The 18,371-nt window shown below is 36.0% G+C and overlaps 1 protein-coding gene across 6 annotated transcripts in view; it reads left to right on the forward strand.

The window, feature by feature from the left end:
• Positions 1 to 18,371, forward strand: part of CDK14 (cyclin dependent kinase 14) — a 689,971-nt gene that overhangs the window by 473,494 nt on the left and 198,106 nt on the right. The window lies entirely within an intron of this gene.

Here is an 18,371-nt window from a genome sequence, read left to right on the forward strand (position 1 = left end):
AGGAGGAAACTGGGCAAGGGGTATACATGAGCTCTCTGTATTATGTTTTGTAACTTTTCTGTAAATCTAAAACTATCATAAAATTAAAAGCTTATTTGAACTTTTGAAAATATGTCAAAAGTAAGTGTTCTGGAGCCAGACTATCTGGGCTTATCACCCTCGTCTGTCACTTTTTAACCATGGGATTTTAAGCAAGGGACTTATTAGCTCATTCGTAACGACTGGGGAGTGTTCATTGTATGGATGAGATATTATTTTCTTAACCAGCCCAATATTGACAGCTTGTTTACAGTTTTCCACTATAATAAAATGCTGCCAGAAACATTCATTGCACAATCAGCCTGTTAGTTAAGAATAATTATTATAATAAGAAGTCCTTATTTTAACAAAATTTAATTTTCATAAAAGTATTGACTATTTCTTCATGTCCATCCCTTCATTTAAATTGATGAAACCCTCTCTTCTGTCTGCTCCTAAGAAAATATTTCTTATTCACTTTATTGAGATTGTACTGAGTCTATAGAAATAATACAAAATTGTACTTTCTTATCTAAGATTAAGTTATTCAATTTTATGGCTATTATCATAAATTCACAGTTTTTATAAACATGTTTGTTTCTTTGTTCTACTCAAGACTTTATTCAAATTTAATTCTTTTAAATAACTTTTTCACAATAGTTTTCTTAAAAAATAAACTTTTCCACATATTTTATATAACAAAAATAGCCTAGAGGAAATTGTAATGGGCTGTAGTTTATATAAGTTTTTATGCAAAAACATATCTCCAAATACTTAGCATTTTTATTTATATAAAGCTCATGTATAATACTAATAATAGTATCACTAAATTATATTCTGAGAATAATTTTCTAAGCTTTAGATTCCACTTTTCACTCTCTGATAGCTGTTGAACAATAATTATGTAACCTTGTCAAATTACTGATTTATGCTAGAATTATTACTCTACTGTATTTGAAAGCAGAAAACTTTAAAAGGGGTATTATACTGAAAGAAATAGCTCTACTTATATATTACTTTAGGTTAAATATAAAGGGAAAGAAATGGTTATATAAGAGATACGTTATACAGCAAAAGAACCAAAAATATGAGTTTCATAAAAGCATAATTTATTGACGTAACTTAGTCAGAGCTTTCATTTGAAATCTTCGTTTAACAGGAGTAATTTCCATTGGGTAATATCCTGTTGGATTACTTCCTGTATGAAATTTTTGCTATTATTTCTTAATTTTATGGCATTAGGTTCCTAATTTTATGAGTATTCAGAAACCTTTGAGCTATGACTAGGCTTTTAATAAGTCAGAGAAATAAATCATTTTGAATTTCCTATGGGATTATTGATGCACTAAACTACCATTGCTTTCATTAGCACACAGAGACCCTCAAATGCAGATAAGCATAATGATTTATGGCAATAACCCTTTCATTTACTGTAGTTATTTTACACGTGTAATGCCTCTTACAGTAAAATGTCCTTTAATAATTAGGAAATGAAGATCATCATCTATATAAAATTACTGCTTTAGAATTAAATGTTGTTATGTTTTGCCCTGAAGAATTAGACAAAGCCGGATGAAGAGAAATCTAAAGACTTATTTTTACATTAAATGTTATCATCTTAAATATTTTATTTTCTCTACTGGATTGTTTGAATTTGCAAATATTAGCTATATATCACACAAGTAGTCTCTCTCAGGACTGGTATGATCATTGGAGGAGGAAATTTTACAAACCCAGTATGCTTAAATCACTGAGAAAAAAAAAATGCTTTTCCTCTGTGACCTTTCATGTCTAATCTGGAGAGGAATGACTATTAAATAGTGATTAAATTCGCTTTAACAGACCTCTAATATAAACTGCCAGAGACTCTTTTCTAGAGTGGCAATTGTATATCTGGCCTCTGGTAAAGCATTGCCAAGGAGATAATCAACCTTGAAAAGTCATGAAACGGGATTATTTGGTTTGTTTTGTGTTTTAATATGAGGATTAAGTTCATTCATTTGCCTGTGAACTGTATATAGAAAGATGATTAATAACTTTGAAACACAAAATTAATAGCTTGTTACCCAAGACAGCTAATATAATTAGCTCCCACACACCGAGTCTTTATAAAATATGTGAAAGGAAACAAAGATCAGTTTGTAAAAGTCTTTACATTTTTCTTTCTAAGGTTCTTTTTGCCCTGTTCTCTTTTTTCTTCCTTTGGTTGAAGGGAGCAGTCACAATTTTAACAAGTTCAATGAATTCATTTCTGGAACATAATAACCATGTTCATATATATAAAGTCAGCTGGAATATGCTACAATTTGAAATTTCACCATTAAGTCATTTTCCTTGACATTGTCATACTTACATGCAAGGAAGGAAGGAAGATGATAGAATTTTGATAAATTATATTCAAGACATTTTGAATTGCCAGATAAATAGGCATCTATTTCTCCAAGCAGTAACTCTGCTCTTAGGTGGAAAGAGTATTTATTTTCACTTCTGTAGCATTACTTATTTTTTAGTGTGGCCCAGTGTATTCTATTCACCTCCATTAGTTGGAAAATAAGCAGCAAATGCATTCATCCAGGTGAATATATATTCAGAATGACAAAATCACAACTAATAAAAAATTTGTATTCTAATATTATTCTGAATTGAAAAAGAAGGGTACTTGGTGCAACCCTGGGAATATGTGTCTCTCTCATTCAAAACAGCTGAACAAATGACAGGGAATGCTTGCACAGCTGTCTGAAACCTTTGGCAGATGCTTCTGGGTCTCTGTGGCTCATGGCCCACTGTGTAACAGTCATGACAAAGGAGCTGGCATGATTCTGTTTTTCAGATCTGTTCTTTTTCTCTCTGTCTTTGAATGTTGATAACCCTGACAATCACACCTTTCCTTGTCACCTGAGTCTCCTGGTTTACAATGAAATTTCATCCTATTGTTAAACTATTGTACATTATTTGATTGTACATCATTACCATTACTGGATTTGCTTTAAGTCATTCCTGCCATACTGCTTCAGCAGTTACTCTGTAGCTCTAGGTACAATGAAGACATAAAAGAATTATGTGTCATGATGTTAGCCTGGAGAAAATGACCATGACAGTCAAGGCAGGTGGGCAAGGCATACTTTAGGAATGGAGTCATGAATAATTGCTGAGCAAATTGATCAGCAGATGTGAGACCCAGCAATAACAGTGGATTCTATATTCGTCAAAATGCTGAACTCTAAGAGTTAAATATTGTGCTCTAATCCAAGGTTTTTTTTTGTTTTATTTTCTGCCCCACCTCACTCTCTACCCCTAGTAAGCCACCTTTACAAATTGGACAGTAGTTTCTGCATCCGTAAAGGAGGAAGTTAACCTAAGTGATGTTGTTACTGTAGCTCCATATTGTCTTATAGTTCTAACCATTTTTAATTTTTAAAAAATGCTTAATGTTACTGTATTATGTATAAGTTATGGGTATTTAAAGAAAAAATTTCTAAGAAAATTTTTTTTTAAGCATTAAAGCAAGTATAAGATTTCACATGAAAATAAGGGGGAAAAGGAGACATCAGGCAGTAGTATAGGAGTGGGTAGAAGGTGAGGTTGAATGTTCAAGACTGCACTTTGATAGTTTAGTATTTTTAAATATCATTTTATCCATAATATAATAAAACAGTGTAATAAGAGAGTAATATTAAGAGCATTTTATCAAATATAATACAGTGTGTTAGTACGTGCCTATGGTCCCAGCCACTCAGGAAGTTGAGGTGGGAGGATCACTTAGCCAGGATTTCAAGGTGAGCTATGATTGTGCCGCTGAACTCCAGCCTGGGTGACAGAGTGAGGCCCCTGTCTCTAAAAAAGAAAAATACAATATGATAAAATGATAAACTCAACTATATGAAGACTGGCAGAAGTAGAGAACTAAACAATACCTGTTGGGGTGAAGAATATTGAAAATGCTAAGCTACAATTTTAAAGTAAATTTTAGAAAAGCAAATAGGGACAATAGATTATAATACTCTATCTCCCACCCTGGAACAAGTACCTCTTAATTTGTACTTGTTTCCTTCAAGCCTCATCTATAGGCAAAGTCATTTACATGGTGAAAAATCCTTTTCAGAGAATCAACTGTATATAAGTAAAAGAAAAGTATGAGAAAAAAATCATTACTGAGGTATAACCAACATTAAACATTTTTGTATTCCATTTTCTAGTTTTTTACAGTTGAGTTTGTAATAAATTTATGGTTTTGTGTTCAGCTTCTCTTGAACATAAAATAGAGAGCCATTTCCAAGCCATTAATATATAGTTGAAAATGTTATTTTAATTATACTATCTTTAAAATGTGCCTAAATAATAAACTCATACATTTCCCTATTACTAGATAATTTGCTTGCAGTTTTTATGCTGTAGTAAGCATTGCAAATTTTTACCCCATTTAATTATTCATTCATGCAGCAAGACTATTAGGCATCTTATATGAAAGGCACTGTGACTGTGGTGGTGAACCAACAGACACAGCCACTACTTGCCTCAAAAATATAGTCAGCAACATTTGAATAGCTTCCAGAAAATGAAGTCAGAAAAATGTTGCAAAACTGTTGTTATACATCTTGGATATAGATGATGAGAAAGAGAAAAGAGTCAAAGGTAACTTAAAAGTTTCAAATTTGGGAACTAAGTGATTAGCAAGGTCATTGAAAATAATGGGAACATTGAAAAGGAGTGCCATTGGAGGGAGAGCAAGAAGACAGCTCAAGTTACTGAACTTTATGTGATGGTGGGTGACCCCAGATGGACATGTCCAGTATATAACTCATACACAACAAAATTAGGGAGATGCATGTGAATAAAGGAGCCATTCGCCCAAAAAAGACAATGATGGCTCCCACATCATACTAGTTCTTGAATCATGAGAAGGTGGAGGGAAATGCAGTAGACTATTGTCTAAAATGTAGGGGATGTTCATGTTTTGGGGGGTTGGGGAGACCAGGGGAGAACCAGTACAGTGACACAAATCAAGGGAAGGGTGACCAGCAGATAAATGAAGGACAAGAATGGAAAAAGAAAATCACTCCCTGGAGCAAGATAATGCATCAGCTCAGGTATTTTCCACAGGTAGGGGTGAGGGGTTATGAAGTCGATTCCTTCCTTGGTTGTTCCCAGCATGTTCTGCACACTGCTCACACAGTGTGTGGCACATCATATGTGCTCAGTAAATGCTTTTAGCCCAGAGGGAAAGAAAGATTTCCTGCCCCAAAAGTATAAGTGTCAACACAGAAAACACATGTTGGTTTATTAAGAAAGATTAGACTTTCCATAGTTTTTCAAAGAAGACCTGTGATTCTTCTTGATGTTTCAGTGATACTGGAGTGAAGGTGGGTGTAGCCTCAGAGGGAGGCATAGTTCTAGATTGTCCACTCTTGGCTTTGCTTGTATTAAGATTTTGCGTGTGAACTAGATACCAATGCTGAGAAAATGTTGAAAAGCCCTGGACTAATAACATCTTAAGGTTCTTCCTGGTCAGGAGTTCTATGAAACAAACAAAAAGTCTATGTAGAAGAAAAAAATTGAGAAGAGATGCAGTGAAAATGAAGATGTTAGAAAAATAAGCATTGAGTTGTTCATGCATGGAGACATTAGATGTATGTTCTAATAAAGAAAGTTCCATGCTTCCAAGCAAATAGAAATGTTGGTAGCAAGCTCCGGTAAGGTCATTTGTCTTACATGAAAGCTAAGACAATGGGATATCCATCTATAGAATAGCTGATAACATTACTTCTTACAAAGAAACTGCTAATAAAAGACAAGCTGTTTGTGACCTAGAGATTTGAATTAACTCATGTAGTGAAAAAAACTATTTTTACTTCAGTATTTTTGCCTTAGAGTACCAGAAACTTTTTATAAATCATTCATTTTCTAAGTTATTCATTTATTCAACAAATATTTATTATGTGCTTGCTCTGGGCTAAATAATCTTTTATGTTCTGAGGAGACAGCAGTACACAAAAGAACATCCCTCCTCATAGAACTGATATTCTTGAAAGAAAAGATAGACATTGAGAAAATAAATATATCATGTATTTCTTAAGTGCTATTGTGAGAGATGCCATTTTACATACCATGTTCTGGGGAGTTTTCTATCAGAGATGATACTTGTTCACTGAAGTTTGTTAGGGCACCAAACTCACAAATAACAGGGATCAGAGCATTTGAGGCAGAGGGAGTAGCAACGTGGGTGAGTTTAATAAAAATAGTATTAGATGAGAGTTCTGTTACCTGAATTTGTTAAATTAGGGATTATTCTCCCATATATTGAGGTGATTTCTGAAGCTCTTGTTACTTTGGCATCATTTATATGAAGCATTTTCTTATTTGGGAAATGTTTGCTGTGTGTAGAACACTAAATTTCTGTATATGTTACAATTCAGGCATTAGATTGAATGAATCAACAGAGCTTGAAGTACAACTTCATACGTATTCCAAGTAAGAATTATCCTGGGGCTAGGGATTTGGGCTTCTGAGTCAGTTCACCATGCAAGTTAGTATAGATAGAAGAAAATGGAAATGTTTCTGTTTTGGAGAGTAGATGATGGTTCAGAGGAAAGAATGAAGAAAGAATGTCCAGAGGATGAAGAGACCCAGAGAACACTTTTTCTGAAGTCAAAGGGAGAAAAATTTCAAGAAGGAAATATGTATCAGCTGCATCAAATACTCAGAAAGCTTAGACAAACCACTGTTGGTAACTTCTGAGAGAACAGTTCCAGGAGTGCTGAATATGTGAAGCCAGGTTACAATGGATTTACAGAGTGAATGGGCAGTGAAGAATTGGAAAACACTGAGCCTGTAGACAGCTTTGAGAATTGGATCAGTGAAGAGGATTGATGTCATCTTGAGGATATTTTTCAATCAATATTCATATATTTTATAATCTAAGTATTTTTAAGATAATGAAAACCAGGGTATTTGTAAGGTAAAGGACACCAAAGATCCAAGAGGGCATATTTGATGGATCAAGGTGTATTGGAGCAGGCAAGAGAGGATGGGTGGAAGAGATGGTGCCTTGAAATGTGGATGAAAAATTTTTCTGAAATGAAAGAAAGGAAGGAAGGAGGGGAAGATTTTAATAAATGTTTTAGAGGAGAAAGAAAAGATTCTAAGAGTTTACGATCGGCATGATTCCTACTTGAAAGGGAGTGGGGTATGGCTGGCACAGTTACGTGCATATGGCAGGCAGATGTTGAGGGAATGGATAGTATTCGTAATGCTGGTGAAGTAGTAAATGATCTGCAACTGATATGATAGGAGGAAATAGTTGCTGACCAGATTTTTAAATCTGTTGTTTATCTGAGACATTATTATGGAAATAGAAATGCTGTCTTTCCAATTTCTATGATTTGTGATAGTTTTTTTACTTTTCTATTAGCATAAGATTGCTTTTATACATTTCTACTACCTGTAAATGTTTCTCAGTTGTAGTAGTTTTTCCCAAAGACTTTTCTGGAGGCTATGATTACCTCTGTGGTCTGTCTTAAATGTTTTCCAAAAAATTTATTGCTGTTTTATAATACTATCTTTTTATTATACATGACTTTATTGTCAACATATATGACTGCTTTCTGGTTGTTCTGGTTATTTCTTCTCATGTAACCACCTCAAAATTCCCTAGTTTAAGTAAACAATAATCATTTTTAAATTTTCTTTTATGGTTTCAGGGTCAGGAATTTAGTAAGGACTTGGCTGGGCAGTTCTGGACTTGTGTTGCAGACACATGGTGGCTGGAGCTCGACAATCAGGGTTGGGACTAGCCAAACATTTCTGTTTCTTTCTTCAGAGTCTTAGGGCTCTCCAAGGGTTCTTGCCACGTGGGCTGGTTTGGACTTCCTTATGGCATGATGGTTGGGTTCCAAGAGTGGGTGGTCGAAGAGGACCAGATGGAAACTGTGTGGTTTCTCTTAATTTAGCTTCAAAAGTCACGCAGTAACTCTCTCCTGGTCAGAGCAGTCACAAACCCTCACCCAAAGTCGAGGGAAGGAGACATGGATCCCAGTTGTACATAGGAATGTCAAGAATGTTGGGTCTGTGTTTTCAAGCTACCACACTGACCATGTAAATTTTCATTAGAGCATATCTCCAAGTTGAGCTGATAAACAGCTTTGTAGGGAAAAGACTCTGGGAAACAATTTTATCAAGTTCCTGAATTTTTTGTTTTTCCCATACTCCTTATAGCCATTATATCACTGCTTCCCATGCTAAATATAAAACGTGAATTGTCAGAGTGTTACTTGGTGGGTCATGAGGTCCCTCATTTCCTCACCCCTTTTCCTCCCCTTTTTGACTAACAAGTTCACAGATGTGTCAGACTGAAGAAGATGGTGAAATACTGCCATAGTGTGATACATCTAAGGCAAGCGAGGAGGTGGGGTGACACTTCTTAGCAGATTCTCTGAATGTTATCCATAAAGCGCGTTTTCATAATTCACATTCTGTCTTTGAGTAAAACTTACTTTGATTTGGAGAATGCTTCCCCACCTGTTTTATTCCTCAGAATATTACATATGTTATCTTTTGTAGTGGACAGCATCTAAGATGGCTTCTAGTGTGCCCACCACCTGATGTTTATGCCCATGTGTAATGCTCTCCCCTTAAGCGTGGGCTGGACCTAGTCACTTGCTTCTAATGGCTAGAATATGGCAGAAATGATGGGATATTGCTTCTGAAACTAAGTGACAAAATGATAGTTACTTCTTGCTCACCTTGTCTTCCTCTCTTACTGGCTCACTCTGAGGGAAGCCAGCTGCCACGTTACAAGTTTCTCTGTGGAGGGGCCCTCAATGTTTCCATCCAACAGCCAGTGTAAACGTGAGGCTTGACATAAGCCTTGTGAGTGAGCTTAGAAGTGGATCCTTCCCCAGATGAGACCACAGCCATAATTAACACCTTAATTGCCTCCTTGTGAAAGACTGAGCTGAAGGCACCTAGGCAAGGTTCATTGGAATTCCTAACCAAAGAAAACTGTGAGATAATATTTCTTACTTAAAGCCACTGAGTTTTGTAGTAACTTGTTCCACACCAATAGATAACTAATATATCTTTTTTATGGACATATGTACAAATAGATAATAATATAGCCCATGACCAAGAAAGAGAAGATACTATTATTACTCTTATTTTGTAGCTGAGAAAATTGTCTTTAGAGATCATCTGAACTTCCCTAAGAAGACATGTTTAGTGTATGCTAGAACTAATACTAAATGCCAAATCCACTTATTCTTCCATCAAAATACTGTTTTGTCTTTTTATTTGGTTAGTTGTTTTTGCTCTAATTCTTAATCAGAACTGTGTCTTAGAGTGACTTAGAGATTATTTGTTGAATACACATTCTTAGACACCCCGCTCAGGACCCTCTGAATCAGTCTCAGGGGATGGGACATCCCTCTGTGTTCAAACAGATAAGCAGTTCCTGGTTGATGAGTTCTCTTAAGAACTCTACTCTAAAAGGTACCTGGAAATCTTTTAAATGTTATGCGTGTTTTAAACTTTCTGGCCTTTTATGACAACCTTAAAACCTTGATAGTGAAGACATTCTATCTGGAACGTAGAAATCATTTTTCAGTTACACTGAGTCTTTTGTTTCTCACAGAGATACTTTTGATAGGACCTCAAGGGACCCTCCTTTATAATGAGTATATTCATGGCTTTGTGCTACTAGTATCAGGTGACGATTACTAGAGTTGCATACACAAGCAAATGAAGATGTTTAATCGTCATGTCCCAGCACTGTGACTTCTTATCTTGCCTGGCCACTTGATTGACATTCTGTTTTCCACTCTCATTTTGCAACATACCTTTTCTTATGCTTCAGAAGTCTTAACCCTCAAGGATAAATCCTTCCAGGGTGTTAATCTTTTAGTGAGGCATGAGTTCATTTAAAACCTGACCTTGTATCATCTCCTGCCCAACCCTCAGCAAGGAAAAAAAACCTCCTCAAAATATTCTATCCTAAATTGATCTCTTATGTCTCACTATTACATACCTTGATAAAAAAGCTATGGTGGTTTGATTAAAATTTATCATATAAAATAATCTACCCAAGTCATTGAAGCATTTCCTTTAGAGAACAGTTTTATTCTAAGTCAAGTTAACAGATTATGTGACCTTGGTGCTGAATTTGTTCTCTATCTCATTTGTCTCTTTTGACAATGACAGTCATACATTTCCAGGTAATGTGTATGTATGTAGGCTATGGCTTTGTATTCTTACTAAAATCTCTTTGTGGCTTTAGTTGTACTGGAAGTGTTGAAAACTGTATTTTAAATGTACCATTCAATTAAATTTTTCTTAATATAATACCTAATATAAATTCAGGCTTCTATTAATTTTGAATAACTAGACATGAAAGTTGTCAGTGAATCTGAGTCTCTGTGTGGGAATATATTCTTCTGCAGGACAAAAGCAAATGTCAGTATTGTCATATTGTACCTTTCATATTGGTCAATCCCTGGTAAAGATGCAAGAATTGGTTTAGAGACACATACGGTGCCATTAAACTTCTGTGCCTAAGTATCTGCCAGATTTTCCTCTTCCTCTTATCTCCAATGTCTAAATATAACCCATCATTCAAAATATATGAAATATTCCCCCCTCACCAGTGAATTTTTCTCTTATTTTTCAATTAGAAATTCTCTTTCCTTCACCTGGACCTCTTGGCGTCTTTGTCTAAACCTTCCTGCTGTCTCTCTGTAGCGTCTGCCTTGCACTGCAGCTGTTCTGCTCTTATTCTCCTAATAGAGTCTAGGATTTGAGAGTAGGTGTAGGAAGGTGAGGAGTACTTTGTGGGATGCAAATAGTATGTGCCCTGATGCTGCTTAGATATTGACTTGCGATGACAGAATTATTGCCGAGGCCAGGAACGTTTCTTGAACTTCTCTGTGTTCCTGTCCAGACATCTTTTGGAGAATTCTTTGGGCATGATGTTGAGAGCCAAAGTTTAAAAATTATAAAGTTGATTTTTCTTCTTTCATTTGTGTGTTTTAAAATAGATCCAAATTAATGATTTTTGTCAGTTTCTCTTGTTGCAGTTCCTTGTGCTAATAATACCTAAATCACTAATGGCAGGTAACATTTAACATTCAGATGCAGGGTTCATTTTCTTGAAGCTCAAGAGAACAAATTACTATCAATTTGCTCTAAGTAAAATTTGGTATTAAAAATGTTTCATGTTTACCAAGTAGAAAGTAAACAGCTGAGAGGTGTTAATATAAGCCTGCCAGTGGGCTTCAGTGAATTTCTATTTTGAAGAAGTTTGACAAAACTTTTATTGAGTGTTCTTTCTACTACTAAGTACTAGGACTGCCATTCTGAGGATATTATGGAGGTAAAATAAAAAAGGAACTAAAATTGATTGTGAATTCCTTATTAATTTTCTACCTTACAGCAAAAATCCTTTTTAGCCGTAAATAATCAGATAGTTCACAGAGTGGCTCATCTCATTATTTTGATATTTCTGATATACCATGATGTCAAATTAGATGTGAAATGGAAAAGGCATTAACTTGAATGACATTTTAACTGCCTTTCTAGCAAAAAGTATTTTAGATTAGTATAATGTGTTTTTTGTTTAACTTTCCAAATGTTAAGGTAATTTTTGGAAGCAATAAAATATGCCGTTATATAAAACTGCTTTAAAAAATAAAGTCTATGGAGAAAAAAAAAAGGATGCCATGGATAAATGGAAGCAGAATACTGTCCACAAAATCCATTCTTTTCTTTTGAGTTAATAGTAAGATTGTGCTTTTAGGAATTTCATCTTCTGTCAGTGAGACACAGTGCAGAAGGGACTAGACACTTAAGCAATAAAAATATTTATTCCCTGACAATTTTATGGAAACTGTGGTCAGTGGGGTAGAAAGGTGTCTTTGTCCATTTTCTGTTGCTGTAATAGAATACCACAGACTGGGTAATTTATAAAGAAGAGAAATTTATTTCTTAGAGTTCTGGAGGCCAGGAAGTGCAAGGCTGAGGGGCCACATCTTGTGAGAGCCTTCCTATGTCCTAATGTGTTGGAGAGCATCAGATGACTAGAGAGCAAGAGCATGTCAGCTCAGGTACTCTCTTCTTCTTCTTATAAAGCCACCAGTCCCATCATGGGGAGCCCACCCTGCTGAGTTTATCTAATCCTAATTGCCTCCCAAACGTCCCATTTCCAACTGTCATCAACATGTGAATCTATGGATTAGGTTTCCAAAACTTGAGGTTTGGGGGAACACATTAAAACCATAGCAGGAGGTGGCAAGATAAGTAAATACCAGGCTGTGAAGCAAAGAAACTAACAGAATAATAAGAAATCAAGCTGAAGCATTAAAAACCTGTCATTAGGGCCAGGGGGTGGAGGCTCACACCTGTAATCCCAGTACTTTGGGAGGCTGAGGTGGGTGGATCACGAGGTGAGGAGTTTGAGACCAGCCCTGCCAACATGGTGAAACCCTGCCTCTACTATTAAAAAAAAAAAAAAAAAAAAAGGACAAAAATTAGCTGGGCGTGGTGGCACGTGCCTGTAGTCCCAGCTACTTGGGATGCCGAGACAGGGTAATCACTTGAACCTGGCAGGCAGAGGTTGCAGTAAGCCGAGATTGTACCACTGCATTCCAGCCTGGGTGACAGAGTGAGACCCTGTCTCAAAAATAACAAAACAAAACAAACAAACAAACAAAAACCTGTCATCAGTACTCTGGGTCTAGGAAGTACTGTTGGGGGATATTGCCGCTGATCTTCTCCTTCCTGTGTATTTAAGTTGGTATGAATTGGTTAAAATGGAAGCATTCACTTATTTCAGCAGAGCTGTATCAATATTACTTCAAAAAAGGTAAGAGATGTAATACTATACTATCCTTCACACAAAACTCAGTGACTTTAATATAAAATAATCAACCTTCTACCCTTGAGTTTTAAGAGTGGCCTATTCGTTCAAACATAGATATTTTGTGATTTGCAAAAAATTATTACTTAGTGGTATAAGTGTTCTGTCTCACCCACCACTTTAGCATTAGCATTTCTTTAATACCAATTTGAAAAAAGTAACGACTGAGCCATATGATTAAATAGTTATATTTTCTCTACAGATGTATACAATTATTTGACCTCTGGTTTCTAAAGTGGTAATTTTATTTATGAAAATACTACAATAAGCAAGCTGAATTTTTGTTTTTTTTGTTGTTAAAGCCAACTGCTTGCTATTTCTTTGCTTAGAAAGTTAGTGAGCTGAAAAATACACAGTGAAATGCTCATTTCCTCTTGCTTTTTGACTTACCATCCTCTGTAGGCCTACAGCTCAAGAATGGAGTTTGACAGATGCCAGGAATCTAGCCTATAATTTGAGTTTAGTGTTCAAAACCCTGTACTTAACTAAAAAAAAAAAAAAAACAAAAAACTACAAACCAGTCTTCTCTAGGCTACTTCCAATTCACTGCTAATATTTTACCATCTCTTCTTATGTGATCCTGTGGCTGTGCCTTACCTTTTGCCAAAAAACGGCCGCGGCTTACCTTTTGCTGATATACACACTTATTCCAGATTGTTTCCACTGATAGCCAGGCCCAACAAGCCACACCATATGTTTATAACATTGGGATAAGATTCAAGAAAGTAATAGAAGGATGTAGCCAGGTACATCAAAAGATACTGAGATTGCTGTTGGTATAAGTAGTTTATTAAGGTGTTGTACAATGACAAAGGGTACTCTTTATTCCCTCCACATGACCCAGGCTGCTCTCCTAGAACTCTTCTTGCTTCAGGGCTACCTGTGACAATATGTATGACAAGTTATAGAAAACAGAAAAAGAAAGACAAAGATAAGAATTTGTTTTAAGAGACTTTTTCGCAAACTCTTAAGAAAGGAGATTAAGTGAGGTCTTCACATTTAATGACATTCTCAAAAGAGCAGCTTGTCAAGGGAATCATCTGGAATGTTTCTTTATGCTTTGGGAAATTCAGGAGGTCAACACAGTAACTAAGAGGACCACACATTTAAAAATCAGTGTATTTCTAAATACCTTTTTTCATATTTGTATAGTCTTCACTGGAATAAAATTTATGGGAGCAAGCTATTCATGTCAGATTGGGTTTTGGAAACATATAACTAAATTCAGAAATAGCAACTACAAATCAGCAGGCAGAAATATTAGTTTTCTTGTTACTGTTGCTGATTTTTTTTTTGTCTTAAACTCTTAAAATTAATGTTTATCTTTATGCTCTGAAGCAGTTTCTGGTTAGAAATGCTTTCTTTTCTTTATTTATGTCTATGATAAAATATTATCCCAATGAAGTAGGCTTTTAAATATTGGGGAGAAACAGTATACTGTCTAGGATGACAGATTAATTCCCTTCTTTTTCCCTTAAGGGAGACTAGTAAGAATTTGAAGACATATTGGTGCTGATAGCTTATCCCTAAGGTCTGTGTGTTCTACCAAAAATAATGAAAAAAGGAAATTTAGTCCTGCTACTGACTCTCAGAATACATAGCTTTGATAACAGCAGCCTGTCGCTTCAGATGATAAGATAAAAAAAATCACTCAGAAGAGAAAGAAGAAAGCAAATGAAGAGATTTTATCCATGGTGTGTTGCAGCTTAACCTGCTGGATAAATAATATAGTGATAATGGAAATGCAATATGAAGCTTCCTTCAATAGTGGCCCTGTTTTTTATTTTTTTCTTTCATGGGAAAGGCAATCGTTTTTTCGAATATGAATATAACAAAACTTTCTTTTTATCCTCTTACTCTCCTTTGCTTCTATTTAGTACTTAATTAATTCTACTGAAACCCAAGAGGGAAAATTAGGATATGTTGTAGTAATTTGTATATACATCTCCTAGCAATGTTCCAAGAACAAAGTTGGTTGACCTGAGTACCCTGTGCTCCCTCCATTAAAATAACCCACACATACACCTTTCATATAAGCAGAGCTGTCATCGCTTAAACCCGGTTGTTGTCTTTAAAGCTCTTTGTCTTTGCATTACACTATGTTTAAGCCCAGTATAAGTGATATGACTTAACCGTTTGTAGTGAACCAATGGAATTTATGACTCAACGAGGTGATAGATAGTAAATATGGAAGTTTGTCAAGTATTTTTTTAGATAAATTCTGGAATGAAAGATTACCTCCAGGCTGGTTGTTGGAAGATCCAGCCTATAGTCCTGTCTGTTTGTAACTGGTTATGTTTTAGGAGGGTTCAATTTATTTACCTATAGAATGAGGTTAAATAATTCATACCTGCAAATAAAAAAAAACATAGCGTAATTGGTTTTTGAAATGAAATTTCATCAGTAATGCCAAATTTCCCCATGGGCATCTCCCATCCCCCTTAGCATGTCTCCAAGAAAGTATAGGACTCCGAGGAACATACTATGAGAAGCACTAGACCAAATGATGTTTAAGGTATCTCCAAAATTGTTTAGTTTTCTCCACAGTAGTTATGTTTGCTTTATGTTATAATATCTCATATACTTAAAAATTAATGTCATAAAGATTTCTTTATGCCTTTTTGTTCTTAATGTATTTGCCTTCATTAAAATATTTCTTTCTGTATTCTGATTTTTCTTAGCTATGTAGTTAATTATTTTGATCACTTGTATAGTATAAGTATTTTGATTCCACAGCAGTTTTTTTCATAACTCTTGATATGAACTTCTTTTTACTAAAACTAACAATTCATAAACAAATTCAAATGTTAAAATATTTATTGAATGTCTGCTTTATTTCAGTTACTGTGTTAGAACCTAGGATGTAAAAGCAAGCTAGACATTGTTTCTACTGTCAAAGATCTCACAGTGTAGCCAGGGAGAAAGACAGGAAGCAGACAGTCATGGCACCATGTGTTAAGTGCTGAGTCCCAGCCTCATGTATCTAGCCTCCTGATTAATTTATCTTCTTGGATGTCTAATAAGAATATCAGATGTAATCTATCTATATCATAGCTCTTGATATATCAAACAAAATCATTCAAATTTGTTCCTCTCAAAATTTTCCTATTTCAGTAAATGGCAATATCCTTCACCCAGTGGCTTAAGCCTGCAATTTAAGAGTTACTCTCAATTCTTACCCTGGCCTCATCTTATGCATCAGATATATTAGCTAGTTCTATAAGTTCTAAAATAGATATTGATCCACAGTTTTCCACCATGCTAGTCTTAGTCACATTATGCCTCACCTGATCACTGCTGCAGTCACTATCTCACCACCATTTGGCCCCTACCCCTTGACAACACTCCTATCATCTTAAATGACATCCACAGTGTGTTAGCTAGTATATTGGTTTACTAGCTAAAACCAAAAGAGGCAAAAGGGGTAAAAATGACATGTCTTAGAAAAAACTAGATGGTTTGTTTCTTTCTCACGTGTAATGCAAGCTGGTGAATGGTTGGGCGGTGCTGCATAGGATTCTCCAGGGTCCTGGGTTTCATTTATCCGTGGTCCCTCTCTCTCCTTGGATATGGCTATCCTCTACATGGTGGAAGCTGGATAACCATCACAGCATCAAATTCCAGGCATCCAGGAGCTTCCTCCTAAAGGTATGACCTAGAACTTGCATGCTTCCACCCATATAATTTTGTCCAGAACTCTGTTACATAGACAGAACAATATAATAAGGTGATTGGGAAATGTAACCTTTAGTTAGGTCACTGGGTGTTCATATAAAATTCAAGAAAATTGATTGTTTAATGGAGAAAATAGAAAATGGTTATGGGCAGTAAGTAAACTCTATTGCCCAGAGTGGTTATTTTTAAATGTCAGATTATGCTGGTCCCCCTGGATCACCCTTTCACCCTTTGGTAACTTTGGAGTAAAAATTAACTAAAAGGCCAGCTTCCCATAAACACACCGTATCAAAATATGTGGAATAGAGCTAAAGCAGTGCTTAGAGGGAAATGTATAGCTTTAAAATCTTATACTAGAAAACAAGAAAGATTTCAAATTAATGATCTGTGTATTCATGCTACAAAGTAAAGAATGGAAGCAAATTAAGTTGAAAACAAGCAGAGAGAACAATGTGATAAATATGAAAGAAGAGATATATGAAATTGAAAACATAAAATCAGAGGAGACACATTTTGGCAGCTTTGGAAAAGAAAAAAGAGATGTTGCTTTCAGTTCTTAAGACATTAAAAGGCCAATAATGGAATATTATGAATAAATATATGCTAATAAAATTGATAACTTAGAAGAAATGGAAAAGTTCTTTCAAATATACAAGCCTATCAAAGCTTATCAAGGAGATACAGATAGCTGATCTAGAGGGGAGTGGAATTGGTGAGGGGCTTTTGCAACTATTTTCTTTTAAGCTGAAAGGAATGTGAGCAAGGTCAGTAGAAGAACAATGCCAGGATTAAGATTTTGGATTTTGAAGGAGACTCCTATTTCTTTCAAGAACATCAATCGATGTCATCTTCTGGTAGTAAGTTGTTAAGTTGGATGACTTAGAACGTAAAGGACACAGGGAAAGTTTGAAGTGAACTGGTGAGCAGATCTGAGTGTTGGAAATGACTACTAAAGTTAATGAACAGCACTGAGGCCCAACTTGAGGTGTGAAGTTGTTGCATTCATCAGTAGGTGGTTATCATAGAAGGTGCCTGTACCGATCAGGGTTCAGCCTGGTCAAAACCACACATAATTTGAACAAGGATGGCTTAATATACTTGTGAACTACTTACAAGGGATTTGCTTCTAAGAAGATTTAAAAGATGAACCTGGAAACCATCATTCTCAGCAAACTGACACAAGAGCAGAAAATCAAACACTGCATGTTCTCACTCATAGGCGGGTGTTGAACAATGAGAACACATGGACACAGGGAGGGGAGCACTATACACTGGGGTCCGTTGTGGGGAAATGGGGGAGGGACGGTGGGGTGGGGAGGTGGGAAGAGATAGCATGGGAAGAAATGACAGATACAGGTGAGGGGAAGGAAGGCAGCAAACCACACTGCCATGAGTGTACCTATGCAACAATCTTGCGTTTCTTCACATGTACCCCAAAACGTAAAATGCAATTAAAAAAAAAAAAGAGAATTGTAAAGTACCCTGAGGCTAAAGGAGAGAACCAAAGAAAGAAGCCAACTTGGAAAGGCTCTCTGTCACCAAATTCAGGTTCAGATCTCATTGGAGAAGGAGGGGTGTGGCCCACTGGGTGGTGGAGAAGTTCGTTGTGTTACCCGGTCTGGCCCACAGCAGCAGGACAGAGGCTGGTGGCATGGGATTGAAGGTCATGACTAGCTAGCTGGTGGCTGCCCTCCGGGGTGCCATGGGCCCATGCTGGTAGGCAGGGCATTGTGAACCGGAATTCTCCTCCTGGGTTCTGGTAGGCTAAGGCTGATGG

The sequence above is a fragment of the Saimiri boliviensis genome, chromosome 10, assembly GCF_048565385.1.
Source record: "Saimiri boliviensis isolate mSaiBol1 chromosome 10, mSaiBol1.pri, whole genome shotgun sequence".
In the NCBI taxonomy this organism is placed as follows: domain Eukaryota; kingdom Metazoa; phylum Chordata; class Mammalia; order Primates; family Cebidae; genus Saimiri; species Saimiri boliviensis.